Consider the following 12,836-nt stretch of genomic DNA (forward strand, 5'->3'; position numbering starts at 1 on the left):
ATGAAGAGCATTAAAAGGTGTGAAAAATATGAGGATCATGAAAAGGTATGAAAAATACGATGAGCATGAAAAGTTGTGAAAAATACGAGGAGCATGAAAAGGTGTGAAAAATATGAGAAGCATGAAACAGTCTGAAAAATACAAGGATCATGAAAAGGTGTCAAAAATATGAGAAGCATGAAAAGGTGTGAATTATATGAGGATCATGAAACGGTATGAAAAATATGAGGAGCATGAAAAGATGTGAAAAATATGAAGAGCATGAAAAGTTGTGAACAATATGAGGAGCATGAAAAGGTGTGAAAAATACGAGGAGCATGAAAAGGTCTGAAAAATACGAGGGGCCTTAATGTCTGACAAATACGAGGAGCGTGAAAAGGTGTGAAAAATACGAGGAATATGAAAATGTGTGAAAAATACGAGGAGCATGAAAAGGTCTGACAAATACAAGGACCATGAAAAGTTCTGAAAAATACGAGGGGCCTGAATGTCTGAAAAATACGAGGAGCGTGAAAAGGTCTGAAAAACGCGAGGAGCATGAAAATGTCTGAAAAATACGAGGGGCCTGAATGTCTGAAAAATACGAGGAGCGTGAAAAGGTCTGAAAAACACGAGGAGCATGAAAAGGTCTGAAAAATATGAGGAGCATGAAAAGGTGTCAAAAATATGGATAGCATGAAATGCTGTGAAAATATGAAGAGCATGAAATGGTGTGAAGAATATGAGGAGCAGGAAAAGGTGTGGAAAACACGAAGAGCAAGAAAAGGTGTGAAAAACACGGAGAGCATGAAAAGGTGAGAAAAATATCAAGAGCGTGAAAAGTCCTGAAAAATATGAAGAGCATTAAAAGGAGTGAAAAACACGAAGGGCAAGAAAAGGTGTGAAAAACAGGAAGAGCATGAAAAGGTGTGAAAAATATGAGAAGCATGAAACGGTCTGAAAAATACGAGGACCATGAAAGGTATGAAAAATACGGGGAGCATGAAAAGGTCTGAAAAATACGAGGAGCATGAAAAGGTATGAAAAATATGAGGAGCATTAAAAGATGTGAAAAATATGAAGAGCAAGAAAAGGTGTGAACAATATGAGAAGCATGAAAAGGTGTGAAAAATACAAGGAGCATGAAAAGGTGTGAAAAGTACAAGGGGCCTTAATGTCTGAAAAATACAAGGAGCGTGAAAAGGTGTGAAAAATAGGAGGAATATGAAAATGTGTGAAAAATACGAGGAGCATGAAAAGGTCTGAAAAACACGAGGAGCATGTAAATGTCTGAAAAATACGAGGAGCATGAAAAGGTCTGGAAAATACGGGAAGCATGAAAAGGTGTGAAAAATAAGAGGAGCATGAAATGTTATCAAAAATATGAGGAGCATGAAAAGGTGTGAAAATATCATGAGCATGAAACCGTGTGAAAAATATGAAGAGCATGAAAGGTGTGAGAAATATGAGGAGCATGAAAAGGTCTGAAAAGTACAAGGAGCAGGAAAAGATCGGAAAAATACTAGGAGAATGAAAAGGTCTGAAAAATATGAGGAGCATGAACCAGTATGGAAACATGAAGAGCATGAAACGGTGTGAAAAATATGAAGAGCATGAAAAGGTGTGAAAAATATGAGGAGCATGAAACGGCCTGAAAAATATGAAGAGCATTAAAAGATGTGAAAAATATGAGGATCATGAAAAGGTATGAAAAATACGATAAGCATGAAAAGTTGTGAAAAATACGAGGAGCATGAAAAGGTATGAAAAATATGAGAAGCATGAAACAGTCTGAAAAATACAAGGATCATGAAAAGGTGTCAAAAATATGAGAAGCATGAAAAGGTGTGAAATATATGAGGATCATGAAACGGTATGAAAAATATGAGGAGCATGAAAAGATGTGAAAAATATGAAGAGCATGAAAAGTTGTGAACAATATGAGGAGCATGAAAAGGTGTGAAAAATACGAGGAGCATGAAAAGGTCTGAAAAATACGAGGGGCCTTAATGTCTGACAAATACGAGGAGCGTGAAAAGGTGTGAAAAATACGAGGAATATGAAAATGTGTTAAAAATACGAGGAGCATGAAAAGGTCTGAAAAACACGAGGAGCATGTAAATGTCTGAAAAATACGAGGAGCATGAAAAGGTCTGGAAAATACGGGAAGCATGAAAAGGTGTGAAAAATAAGAGGAGCATGAAATGTTATCAAAAATATGAGGAGCATGAAACGGTGTGAAAATATCATGAGCATGAAACCGTGTGAAAAATATGAAGAGCATGAAAGGAGTGAGAAATATGAGGAGCATGAAAAGGTCTGAAAAGTACAAGGAGCAGGAAAAGATCGGAAAAATACTAGGAGAATGAAAAGGTCTGAAAAATATGAGGAGCATGAAATGGTCTGAAAATTACGAGGAGCATGAAAAGATGTCAAAAATACGAGGAAAATGAAAAGGTCTGAAAAATACGGGGAGCATGAATAGGTCTGGAAAATACGAGGAGCATGAAAAGGTCTGGAAAATACGAGGAGCATGAAAATGTGTGAAAAACATGAGGAGCATGAAAACGTCTCAAAAATATGAGGAGGATGAAACGGTGTGAAAATATGACGAGCATGAAACGCTGTGAAAAATATGAAGAGCATGAAAGGTGTGGAAAACATGAGGAGCATGAAAAGGTGTGAAAAATACGAGGAGCAAGAAAAGGTGTGAAAAATTCGAGGAGCATGAAAAGGTCTGAAAATACGAGGAGCACGAAAAGTTCTGAAAAATACGAGGAGCATGAAAAGCTCTGTAAAATACGAGGAGCATGAAAAGGTCTGAAAAATACGAGGAGCATGAAACGGTCTGAAAAATACAAGGAGCATGAAAAGGTGTAAAAATACGAGGAGCAAAAAAAGGTCTGAAAAATACGAGGAGCATGAAAAGGTCTGAAAAATATGAGAAGCATGAATTGTTCTGAAAAATACGAGGACCATGAAAGGTATGAAAAATACGGGGAGCATGAAAAGGTCTGAAAAATACGAGGGGCCTTAATGTCTGACAAATACGAGGAGCGTGAAAGGGTGTGAAAAATACGAGGAATATGAAAATGTGTTAAAAATACGAGGAGCATGAAAAGGTCTGAAAAACACGAGGAGCATGTAAATGTCTGAAAAATACGAGGAGCATGAAAAGGTCTGGAAAATACGGGAAGCATGAAAAGGTGTGAAAAATAAGAGGAGCATGAAATGTTATCAAAAATATGAGGAGCATGAAACGGTGTGAAAATATCATGAGCATGAAACCGTGTGAAAAATATGAAGAGCATGAAAGGTGTGAGAAATATGAGGAGCATGAAAAGGTCTGAAAAGTACAAGGAGCAGGAAAAGATCGGAAAAATACTAGGAGAATGAAAAGGTCTGAAAAATATGAGGAGCATGAAATGGTCTGAAAATTACGAGGAGCATGAAAAGATGTCAAAAATACGAGGAAAATGAAAAGGTCTGAAAAATACGGGGAGCATGAATAGGTCTGGAAAATACGAGGAGCATGAAAAGGTCTGGAAAATACGAGGAGCATGAAAATGTGTGAAAAACATGAGGAGCATGAAAACGTCTCAAAAATATGAGGAGGATGAAACGGTGTGAAAATATGACGAGCATGAAACGCTGTGAAAAATATGAAGAGCATGAAAGGTGTGGAAAACATGAGGAGCATGAAAAGGTGTGAAAAATACGAGGAGCAAGAAAAGGTGTGAAAAATTCGAGGAGCATGAAAAGGTCTGAAAATACGAGGAGCACGAAAAGTTCTGAAAAATACGAGGAGCATGAAAAGCTCTGTAAAATACGAGGAGCATGAAAAGGTCTGAAAAATACGAGGAGCATGAAACGGTCTGAAAAATACAAGGAGCATGAAAAGGTGTAAAAATACGAGGAGCAAAAAAAGGTCTGAAAAATACGAGGAGCATGAAAAGGTCTGAAAAATATGAGAAGCATGAATTGTTCTGAAAAATACGAGGACCATGAAAGGTATGAAAAATACGGGGAGCATGAAAAGGTCTGAAAAATACGAGGAGCATGAAAAGGTCTGAAAAATAACAGGAGTATGAAAAGGTATCAAAAATATGAGGAGCATGAAACGGTGTGAAAATATAAAGAGCATGAAACGGTGTGAAAAATATGAAGAGCATGAAAGGTGTGAGAAATATGAGGAGCATGAAAAGGTCTGAAAACTACAAGGAGCATGAAAAGTTGTGAAAAGTACGAGGAGCATGAAAAGGTCTGGAAAATACGAGGAGCATGAAAATATCTGAAAAATATGAGGAGCATGAAACAGTATGGAAACATGAAGAGCATGAAACGGTGTGAAAAATATGAAGAGCATGAAAAGGTGTGAAAAATATGAGGAGAATGAAACGGCCTGAAAAATATGAAGAGCATTAAAAGGTGTGAAAAATATGAGGATCATGAAAAGGTATGAAAAATACGATGAGCATGAAAAGTTGTGAAAAATACGAGGAGCATGAAAAGGTGTGGAAAATATGAGAAGCATGAAACAGTCTGAAAAATACAAGGATCATGAAAAGGTGTCAAAAATATGAGAAGCATGAAAAAGTGTGAAATATATGAGGATCATGAAACGGTATGAAAAATATGAGGAGCATGAAAAGATGTGAAAAATGTGAAGAGCATGAAAAGTTGTGAACAATATGAGGAGCATGAAAAGGTGTGAAAAATACGAGGAGCATGAAAAGGTCTGAAAAATACGAGGACCATGAAAAGTTCTGAAAAATACGAGGGGCCTGAATGTCTGAAAAATACGAGGAGCGTGAAAAGGTCTGAAAAACACGAGGAGCATGAAAATGTCTGAAAAATACGAGGGGCCTGAATGTCTGAAAAATATGAGGAGCGTGAAAAGGTCTGAAAAACACGAGGAGCATGAAAAGGTCTGAAAAATATGAGGAGCATGAAAAGGTGTCAAAAATATGGATAGCATGAAATGCTGTGAAAATATGAAGAGCATGAAATGGTGTGAAGAAATATGAGGAGCAGGAAAAGGTGTGGAAAACACGAAGAGCAAGAAAAGGTGTGAAAAACACGGAGAGCATGAAAAGGTGAGAAAAATATCAAGAGCGTGAAAGGTCCTGAAAAATATGAAGAGCATTAAAAGGAGTGAAAAACACGAAGGGCAAGAAAAGGTGTGAAAAACAGGAAGAGCATGAAAAGGTGTGAAAAATATGAGAAGCATGAAACAGTCTGAAAAATACGAGGACCATGAAAGGTATGAAAAATACAGGGAGCATGAAAAGGTCTGAAAAATACGAGGAGCATGAAAAGGTATGAAAAATATGAGGAGCATTAAAAGATGTGAAAAATATGAAGAGCAAGAAAAGGTGTGAACAATATGAGAAGCATGAAAAGGTGTGAAAAATACAAGGAGCATGAAAAGGTGTGAAAAGTACAAGGGGCCTTAATGTCTGAAAAATACAAGGAGCGTGAAAAGGTGTGAAAAATAGGAGGAATATGAAAATGTGTGAAAAATACGAGGAGCATGAAAAGGTCTGAAAATTACGAGGAGCATGAAAACATGTCAAAAATACGAGGAAAATGAAAAGGTCTGAAAAATACGGGGAGCATGAATAGGTCTGGAAAATACGAGGAGCATGAAAAGGTCTGGAAAATACGAGGAGCATGAAAATGTGTGAAAAACATGAGGAGCATGAAAACGTCTCAAAAATATGAGGAGGATGAAACGGTGTGAAAATATGACGAGCATGAAACGCTGTGAAAAATATGAAGAGCATGAAAGGTGTGGAAAACATGAGGAGCATGAAAAGGTGTGAAAAATACGAGGAGCAAGAAAAGGTGTGAAAAATTCGAGGAGCATGAAAAGGTCTGAAAATACGAGGAGCACGAAAAGTTCTGAAAAATACGAGGAGCATGAAAAGCTCTGTAAAATACGAGGAGCATGAAAAGGTCTGAAAAATACGAGGAGCATGAAACGGTCTGAAAAATACAAGGAGCATGAAAAGGTGTAAAAATACGAGGAGCAAAAAAAGGTCTGAAAAATACGAGGAGCATGAAAAGGTCTGAAAAATATGAGAAGCATGAATTGTTCTGAAAAATACGAGGACCATGAAAGGTATGAAAAATACGGGGAGCATGAAAAGGTCTGAAAAATACGAGGGGCCTTAATGTCTGACAAATACGAGGAGCGTGAAAGGGTGTGAAAAATACGAGGAATATGAAAATGTGTTAAAAATACGAGGAGCATGAAAAGGTCTGAAAAACACGAGGAGCATGTAAATGTCTGAAAAATACGAGGAGCATGAAAAGGTCTGGAAAATACGGGAAGCATGAAAAGGTGTGAAAAATAAGAGGAGCATGAAATGTTATCAAAAATATGAGGAGCATGAAACGGTGTGAAAATATCATGAGCATGAAACCGTGTGAAAAATATGAAGAGCATGAAAGGTGTGAGAAATATGAGGAGCATGAAAAGGTCTGAAAAGTACAAGGAGCAGGAAAAGATCGGAAAAATACTAGGAGAATGAAAAGGTCTGAAAAATATGAGGAGCATGAAATGGTCTGAAAATTACGAGGAGCATGAAAAGATGTCAAAAATACGAGGAAAATGAAAAGGTCTGAAAAATACGGGGAGCATGAATAGGTCTGGAAAATACGAGGAGCATGAAAAGGTCTGGAAAATACGAGGAGCATGAAAATGTGTGAAAAACATGAGGAGCATGAAAACGTCTCAAAAATATGAGGAGGATGAAACGGTGTGAAAATATGACGAGCATGAAACGCTGTGAAAAATATGAAGAGCATGAAAGGTGTGGAAAACATGAGGAGCATGAAAAGGTGTGAAAAATACGAGGAGCAAGAAAAGGTGTGAAAAATTCGAGGAGCATGAAAAGGTCTGAAAATACGAGGAGCACGAAAAGTTCTGAAAAATACGAGGAGCATGAAAAGCTCTGTAAAATACGAGGAGCATGAAAAGGTCTGAAAAATACGAGGAGCATGAAACGGTCTGAAAAATACAAGGAGCATGAAAAGGTGTAAAAATACGAGGAGCAAAAAAAGGTCTGAAAAATACGAGGAGCATGAAAAGGTCTGAAAAATATGAGAAGCATGAATTGTTCTGAAAAATACGAGGACCATGAAAGGTATGAAAAATACGGGGAGCATGAAAAGGTCTGAAAAATACGAGGAGCATGAAAAGGTCTGAAAAATAACAGGAGTATGAAAAGGTATCAAAAATATGAGGAGCATGAAACGGTGTGAAAATATAAAGAGCATGAAACGGTGTGAAAAATATGAAGAGCATGAAAGGTGTGAGAAATATGAGGAGCATGAAAAGGTCTGAAAACTACAAGGAGCATGAAAAGTTGTGAAAAGTACGAGGAGCATGAAAAGGTCTGGAAAATACGAGGAGCATGAAAATATCTGAAAAATATGAGGAGCATGAAACAGTATGGAAACATGAAGAGCATGAAACGGTGTGAAAAATATGAAGAGCATGAAAAGGTGTGAAAAATATGAGGAGAATGAAACGGCCTGAAAAATATGAAGAGCATTAAAAGGTGTGAAAAATATGAGGATCATGAAAAGGTATGAAAAATACGATGAGCATGAAAAGTTGTGAAAAATACGAGGAGCATGAAAAGGTGTGGAAAATATGAGAAGCATGAAACAGTCTGAAAAATACAAGGATCATGAAAAGGTGTCAAAAATATGAGAAGCATGAAAAGGTGTGAAATATATGAGGATCATGAAACGGTATGAAAAATATGAGGAGCATGAAAAGATGTGAAAAATGTGAAGAGCATGAAAAGTTGTGAACAATATGAGGAGCATGAAAAGGTGTGAAAAATACGAGGAGCATGAAAAGGTCTGAAAAATACGAGGACCATGAAAAGTTCTGAAAAATACGAGGGGCCTGAATGTCTGAAAAATACGAGGAGCGTGAAAAGGTCTGAAAAACACGAGGAGCATGAAAATGTCTGAAAAATACGAGGGGCCTGAATGTCTGAAAAATATGAGGAGCGTGAAAAGGTCTGAAAAACACGAGGAGCATGAAAAGGTCTGAAAAATATGAGGAGCATGAAAAGGTGTCAAAAATATGGATAGCATGAAATGCTGTGAAAATATGAAGAGCATGAAATGGTGTGAAGAAATATGAGGAGCAGGAAAAGGTGTGGAAAACACGAAGAGCAAGAAAAGGTGTGAAAAACACGGAGAGCATGAAAAGGTGAGAAAAATATCAAGAGCGTGAAAAGTCCTGAAAAATATGAAGAGCATTAAAAGGAGTGAAAAACACGAAGGGCAAGAAAAGGTGTGAAAAACAGGAAGAGCATGAAAAGGTGTGAAAAATATGAGAAGCATGAAACAGTCTGAAAAATACGAGGACCATGAAAGGTATGAAAAATACAGGGAGCATGAAAAGGTCTGAAAAATACGAGGAGCATGAAAAGGTATGAAAAATATGAGGAGCATTAAAAGATGTGAAAAATATGAAGAGCAAGAAAAGGTGTGAACAATATGAGAAGCATGAAAAGGTGTGAAAAATACAAGGAGCATGAAAAGGTGTGAAAAGTACAAGGGGCCTTAATGTCTGAAAAATACAAGGAGCGTGAAAAGGTGTGAAAAATAGGAGGAATATGAAAATGTGTGAAAAATACGAGGAGCATGAAAAGGTCTGAAAAACACGAGGAGCATGTAAATGTCTGAAAAATACAAGGAGCATGAAAAGGTCTGGAAAATACGGGAAGCATGAAAAGGTGTGAAAAATAAGAGGAGCATGAAATGTTATCAAAAATATGAGGAGCATGAAACGGTGTGAAAATATCATGAGCATGAAACCGTGTGAAAAATATGAAGAGCATGAAAGGTGTGAGAAATATAAGGAGCATGAAAAGGTCTAAAAAGTACAAGGAGCAGGAAAAGATCGGAAAAATACTAGGAGAATGAAAAGGTCTGAAAAATACGGGGAGCATGAATAGGTCTGGAAAATACGAGGAGCATGAAAAGGTCTGGAAAATACGAGGAGCATGAAAACGTGTGAAAAACATGAGGAGCATGAAAACGTCTCAAAAATATGAGGAGGATGAAACGGTGTGAAAATATGACGAGCATGAAACGCTGTGAAAAATATGAAGAGCATGAAAGGTGTGGAAAACATGAGGAGCATGAAAAGGTGTGAAAAATACGAGGAGCAAGAAAAGGTGTGAAAAATTCGAGGAGCATGAAAAGGTCTGAAAATACGAGGAGCACGAAAAGTTCTGAAAAATACGAGGAGCATGAAAAGCTCTGTAAAATACGAGGAGCATGAAAAGGTCTGAAAAATACGAGGAGCATGAAACGGTCTGAAAAATACAAGGAGCATGAAAAGGTCTATATAACACGAGGAGCATGAAAAGGTCTGAAAATTACAAGGAGCATGAAAAGGTCTGAAAAATGCGAGGAGCATGAAAAGGTGTGAAAAACACAAGAGCATGAAAATTTGTGAAAAATACGAGGAGCATGAAAAGGTTTGAAAAATACGAGGAGCATGAAAAGTTGTGTAAAATACGAGGAGCATGAAAAGGTGTGAAAAATACGAGAAGCATGAAACGGTCTGAAAAAGACGAGGATCATGAAAAGGTGTCAAAAATATGAGAAGCATGAAAAGGTGTGAAATATATGAGGAACATGAAACGGTCTGAAAAATATGAGGAGCATGAAACGTTGTGAAAATATGAAGAGCATGAAATGGTATGAAAAATATGAAGAGCTTTAAATCGTATCAAATATATGACGAACATAAAAAGATGTGAAAAATATGAGGAGCATGAAACGGTATGAAAAATATGAGGAGCATGAAACGATGTGAAAAATATGAAGAGCATGAAAAGTTGTGAACAATATGAGGAGCATGAAAAGGTGTGAAAAATACGAGGAGCATGAAAAGGTCTGAAAAACACGAGGAGCATGAAAATGTCTGAAAAATACGAGGTGCCTGAATGTCTGAAAAATACGAGGAGCGTGAACAGGTGTGAAAAATAGGAGGAATATGAAAATGTGTGAAAAATAAGAGGAGCATGAAAAGTTCTGAAAAATATGAGGAGCATGAAATGGTCTGAAAATTACGAGGAGCATGAAAAGATGTCAAAAATACGAGGAAAATGAAAAGGTCTGAAAAATACGGGGAGCATGAATAGGTCTGGAAAACACGAGGAGCATGAAAAGGTCTGGAAAATACGAGGAGCATGAAAATGTGTGAAAAACATGAGGAGCATGAAAACGTCTCAAAAATATGAGGAGGATGAAACGGTGTGAAAATATGAAGAGCATGAAACGCTGTGAAAAATATGAAGAGCATGAAAGGTGTGGAAAACATGAGGAGCATGAAAAGGTGTGAAAAATACGAAGAGCAAGAAAAGGTGTGAAAAATTCGAGGAGCATGAAAAGGTCTGAAAATACGAGGAGCACGAAAAGTTCTGAAAAATACGAGGAGCATGAAAAGCTCTGTAAAATATGAGGAGCATGAAAAGGTCTGAAAAATACGAGGAGCATGAAACGGTCTGAAAAATACAAGGAGCATGAAAAGGTGTAAAAATACGAGGAGCAAAAAAAGGTCTGAAAAATACGAGGAGCATGAAAAGGTCTGAAAAATACTCAGAGCATGAAAAGGTCTATATAATACGCGGAGCATGAAAAGGTCTGAAAATTACAAGGAGCATGAAAAGGTCTGAAAAATGCGAGGAGCATAAAAAGGTGTGAAAAATACGAGGAGCATGAAAAGGTGTGAAAAATACGAGAAGCATGAAACGGTCTGAAAAAGACGAGGATCATGAAAAGGTGTGAAAAATACGAGAAGCATGAAACGGTCTGAAAAAGACGAGGATCATGAAAAGGTGTCAAAAATATGAGAAGCATGAAAAGGTGTGAAATATATGAGGAACATGAAACGGTCTGAAAAATATGAGGAGCATGAAACGTTGTGAAAATATGAAGAGCATGAAATGGTATGAAAAATATGAAGAGCTTTAAATCGTATCAAATATATGACGAACATAAAAAGATGTGAAAAATATGAGGAGCATGAAATGGTATGAAAAATATGAGGAGCATGAAACGATGTGAAAAATATGAAGAGCATGAAAAGTTGTGAACAATATGAGGAGCATGAAAAGGTGTGAAAAATACGAGGAGCATGAAAAGGTCTGAAAAACACGAGGAGCATGAAAATGTCTGAAAAATACGAGGTGCCTGAATGTCTGAAAAATAAGAGGAGCGTGAAAAGGTGTGAAAAATAGGAGGAATATGAAAATGTGTGAAAAATAAGAGGAGCATGAAAAGTTCTGAAAAATATGAGGAGCATGAAATGGTCTGAAAATTACGAGGAGCATGAAAAGATGTCAAAAATACGAGGAAAATGAAAAGGTCTGAAAAATACGGGGAGCATGAATAGGTCTGGAAAACACGAGGAGCATGAAAAGGTCTGGAAAATACGAGGAGCATGAAAATGTGTGAAAAACATGAGGAGCATGAAAACGTCTCAAAAATATGAGGAGGATGAAACGGTGTGAAAATATGAAGAGCATGAAACGCTGTGAAAAATATGAAGAGCATGAAAGGTGTGGAAAACATGAGGAGCATGAAAAGGTGTGAAAAATACGAAGAGCAAGAAAAGGTGTGAAAAATTCGAGGAGCATGAAAAGGTCTGAAAATACGAGGAGCACGAAAAGTTCTGAAAAATACGAGGAGCATGAAAAGCTCTGTAAAATATGAGGAGCATGAAAAGGTCTGAAAAATACGAGGAGCATGAAACGGTCTGAAAAATACAAGGAGCATGAAAAGGTGTAAAAATACGAGGAGCAAAAAAAGGTCTGAAAAATACGAGGAGCATGAAAAGGTCTGAAAAATACTCAGAGCATGAAAAGGTCTATATAATACGCGGAGCATGAAAAGGTCTGAAAATTACAAGGAGCATGAAAAGGTCTGAAAAATGCGAGGAGCATAAAAAGGTGTGAAAAATACGAGGAGCATGAAAAGGTGTGAAAAATACGAGAAGCATGAAACGGTCTGAAAAAGACGAGGATCATGAAAAGGTGTCAAAAATATGAGGAGCATGAAATGGTATGAAAAATATGAGGAGCATGAAACGATGTGAAAAATATGAAGAGCATGAAAAGTTGTGAACAATATGAGGAGCATGAAAAGGTGTGAAAAATACGAGGAGCATGAAAAGGTCTGAAAAACACGAGGAGCATGAAAATGTCTGAAAAATACGAGGTGCCTGAATGTCTGAAAAATACGAGGAGCGTGAAAAGGTCTGAAAAACACGAGGAGCATGAAAAGGTCTGAAAAATACGAAGACCATGAAAGGTATGAAAAATACAGGGAGCATGAAAAGGTCTGAAAAATACGAGGAGCATGAAAGGTATGAAAAATACAGGGAGCATGAAAAGGTCTGAAAAATACGAGGACCATGAAAATGTCTGAAAAATATGAGGGGCCTGAATGTCTGAAAAATATGAGGAGCGTGAAAAAGTCTGAAAAACACGAGGAGCATGAAAAGGTCTGAAAAATATGAGGAGCATGAAAAGGAGTCAAAAATATGACTAGCATGAAATGCTGTGAAAATATGAAGAGCATGAAATGGTGTGAAGAAATATGAGGAGCAGGAAAAGGTGTGGAAAACACGAAGAGCAAGAAAAGGTGTGAAAAACACGGAGAGCATGAAAAGGTGAGAAAAATATCAAGAGCGTGAAAAGTCCTGAAAAATATGAAGAGCATTAAAAGGAGTGAAAAACACGAAGAGCATGAAAAGGTGTGAAAAACAGGAAGAGCATGAAAAGGTGTGAAAAATATGAGAAGCATGAAAAGGT

The sequence above is a fragment of the Dama dama genome, unplaced genomic scaffold (assembly GCF_033118175.1).
Source record: "Dama dama isolate Ldn47 unplaced genomic scaffold, ASM3311817v1 ptg000123l, whole genome shotgun sequence".
NCBI classification, from domain to species: Eukaryota; Metazoa; Chordata; class Mammalia; order Artiodactyla; family Cervidae; genus Dama; species Dama dama.